Source organism: Mycetomoellerius zeteki, unplaced genomic scaffold (genome assembly GCF_001594055.1).
Source record: "Mycetomoellerius zeteki isolate Tzet28-1 unplaced genomic scaffold, Tzet1.0 scaffold252, whole genome shotgun sequence".
NCBI classification, from domain to species: Eukaryota; Metazoa; Arthropoda; class Insecta; order Hymenoptera; family Formicidae; genus Mycetomoellerius; species Mycetomoellerius zeteki.
The window spans coordinates 897986-902120 of NW_017257230.1; positions in this window are offsets into that span (position 1 = coordinate 897986).

Below are 4135 nucleotides of genomic sequence, written 5' to 3' on the forward strand. Positions count from 1 at the left end.
GCAAGTATCTCCAGTGTTCAGTGGCCTCTTGTCAGAATGCAATCGCGTCCCCTATATTAATCTATGGGAGGACGGCAACCTTATTAATTTTACGTTTTTTTTTTACAAATATGTACTTACGTATATATACATTTAATACATTTAATATATACATTTATTTAAACGTTTCACAAATAAGAATCGATAAAAAAAGAAGTAACGGAATGCATTTTTAGTTTAATATTCGCGTTGGACAAGTGATAATTTATTGTATATTTAAGTTATAATTTTAACAGAATTAATTTTGGAATATACGAACTCGTGTATAATTAAAGAATTTGAAGAACTGTTGGGTTTTATAAAAAAAAAATGCAAATATTTTCGAATATTCTCAGGAACGTCGTAGAGAAGCGCTGTTTTATCGCGACGAAAGCGCGATGGAGATGGTTGTTTTGTTACGTTATCGTTTCCATTTGAAAAGTTTGGCGGAACCTCGACGTGTGCAGAGACAGACTGTGATGCACTTTGGAAGTCTTTAGTCTTCGAGAGCCGTTTAAACCGAGTGAGACTATGTTTCATGTTATTATACGGTATACATGACGCTTGCGTGTGCGTGGGAGTGCCAGGAGAACGTGAGGTTTAAAAGATATCTAAGGGACGTCTGTAAATAATTTATTGCTTTACTTTTCGGCCAGATAGGCAACATAAGTCTTGATGGGTTCCTAAAGAACGTCTGAAAATTTAAATTCTAAAAGAAGAAAAGTTTTTAAATTTTCAGGCATCTCTTGGACGTTTCCCTATGGACTCTTGCCTGAATGTCTGAGAAGTTAAATCTCAAAGGACATCTTAACATTTCAGACATCCTTTAGATGTTTTGAATGTTCTTGTTGCGTTTTTGTGTTTTGTGTGTGTGTGTGTGTGTGTGTGTGTGTATGAGTGAGAAAGGGGGAAGACAAGAAAGAAGAGGAGAGGGGAGAGAGAGTGATTAATTATTATAAGAACGATGCACGCGTGTATGCATGTTATTTAAATGATGGCGCCTGCCACACATGTAGCTTGAAGCGAAGTATAAGTTATTGGTTGACAATGTTATATTGATATATATGTATACATATACATATACATATATATATATACATACATATATGTATACGTATATGGAAACAATGACGCTGTGTGTATATATAAATTAAATATATAATTATATATAGACAGGTATGAGATATTGCGAACGTTGCGCACATAAACGTTTCGAAATGGCCGCAGCGAGTGGAGAACCAACGCGTAACGTCATTGCTGTAAGTGCAAGAGATATTCGCGCCTACGTATTATATAAAAAATATATATACGTATTATATATATTAATGAATAAATAAATAAATATATATATATATTCTATTATTATTCTCTTACATCGAAGAAATAAACAACCAAACAAATATGTATATAATATAAAAAAATATTTTTTTTCTATTTTATATAATAATTATGCGTATTATATATATATATAAATAAATTTAATATAATATTAAAATATATTAAATTAACTTACATTAAACAAGAACTACATTGTGAGTCATGTAATTGGGACTGGCTGTAATTCTTGTTTAACTAAAGATAGAAAAATAGTAGTAAAGGAAAAAATTAAATGGTCTACTTCCCTATAATTTCACTTTTTTTCTAAATGCAAGAATATACCAGGAAGGTATTTAGTCGTAGAAATTGCTTCAAATGCAAGTTATTTTTTCATGCAAATTAATTTATTCGCAAATTAATATACGAAATTAATGGAGAATATCGCGTAGGCGATACAGAGAACTGAACGAGCACACGATTATTTCTGCTTTTGCTTTATTAATTGAGACACTTTACACAACAGTCAGACAAATAACAATCAGACAAATATAACAATCAGACATATATTCTTTCAGGCAATTGCCCGTGTAATTATATTTGTGCGACACGAGCGACAATTTAACTCGGATGCCAGTATATATATCATATATTTCTCTTTATCGTAACATATATTATATGAATATATACGCATCTTTGTTTTCATCTAATCCTACTTTGTGACCAGCTTCGTGACCACGGTACCGAGGACACCAAATTGAGACAGCAAAGACAGAGGCGCGATTATTTTTGTGCACCCGCGTACATTCTTTTTTTTCTTTTACATTAAATAATCATCATAGTAATAAACTGTGATAATAAAAATAACAATAACGATAACACTAGCCGACGTGTAATGGAATAGTAACAATGATGATAATAGATTTTAACGACAAATAATTATCTATTTGAATGTTGTCAACCATTAAAATTTCATAACGTTTCTCTCCTAATAAGCGTTAAAAGCCGAAATATGGCAACAACAAAATGTAGTAAGCAAATCTCAACATTTTGGACATGCTCTTCCTGTTCGTATCGTTCACTGTGATATTTTCTCCCGTCACTTTTGTCCATTCGTCTTTCAATTTTCATATACCTTCTCTCTATTTCTCATCGAATATGCGTATGCTCGTTTCGTTTATTCAATCACGTCGGAATAGAATGGATTTTCTACGTGAAACGCGACTGTGGGTGTAATTCGTACGTATCTCAATTATATAAAATGCATAGTGTATGCCTGTGTTTGTATGAAAATATATATATATATATATTTATACAAACACAGGCATATATACAATATGAATGTGTATATATGAATATATATATGTATATATGTTATATATAATTAATTTATATATAATATATATAATAAATATATATAATATATACCTAATATATATTATATATACATATATATATGTACAAACATACACGTTTATATGTGTACACATACAGACACGCGCAGACATACACTACATACTATTTTAATTATATTGATATGTTGATATGTAATTATCACCTCTCACGTCTGCTAGGTTCAACTAACCGTCACATCTCTGTCTCTAATAAAATTTGTACAGAAGTATGTGTATGCGTGCGTATCGCGCATGCGACGACTCGTTTCGCGTTTATCGGTAACCCTTTTTTTTTCTTTTTTTTCCCTCCTTTTTTTTTCATTTTGGCACTTGCAATTAAATTGCTGAGATTCTTTACGTAGAGAGAAGGACGGCATACGCTAGAAGCAAGCAATTTGTCGTTTTTTTTATTTTTTCAGATGTAATTACATAGATTTTAAGAGTCGCGTCTACGGGACGATGAATGGAACAGGAAAAATGCGTGCCACAGGAAAAACAGGTATCTCGTGCACCGGGTCTCTCTAACTTTACCTCATTAAGTCTCTCTCTACATCGGAAAACATCAAAAGCATCAATACACACGACTCAGTCCTCATGTATCTCAGGTTTCTCCTTTTCTTTCTTTTTTTTTGTTCTTCCTCTTGAAACGAAAAATGACCGTTTCGGCCACAAAATTGTGCCGTAAATCACTTATAGCCATTTCACTGAGATTCACAAAATAATAAAACATACAAAAATAATTTTACGATACGTGGATTGTTGATCCTTCGATCGCCAGTCCGAAACGTTACGTAAATTGAATATGCAATTTATCTTGTTTATTTATGTGTGTACATGCTGTGTGTGTGTGTATATGTGTGTGAGTGACTGCATATTCTCTCCGATTTGTATCTGTGTTTGTGAAAGTATGCTATACAAGAATGTTGCTAAAATTTCTCGTGAGATTGTAACGAATTGTTACGATGTCACGTGAAACTTCATCGATAGGAATGCTTCACATCGGAGGAAATGCGTTGAGCACCAGATAATTAAAATTCATGAACTAACATTAATATTTTCTACAGTTGACAAAATATAAATACAAGAAATAAATAATGCTCGTTCGTAACGCTTGCTAATATCTATTTAACGGCGCAGGTGCAGAACGGACCTTTGTTTTAGCAAAGGGACTTGCATAAATAGAATTATGAATTGCGAGTGGTGACTTTTTCCTGGTCAAAAAAGAAATTACAAAGTTATCACGTTCACGCCCATGGATAATACACACGCGTGTTACAAATCTCCTTTCTTTTATCTCTGGAAAATAATCATATACTAATTAATTAAAAGTCAACAACGGGTCTCCGAGAACGGACGGCCGATTTTGCACGCGCGCTTTTTCTCTATCACAATTGCAAAGTGGAAGGAAA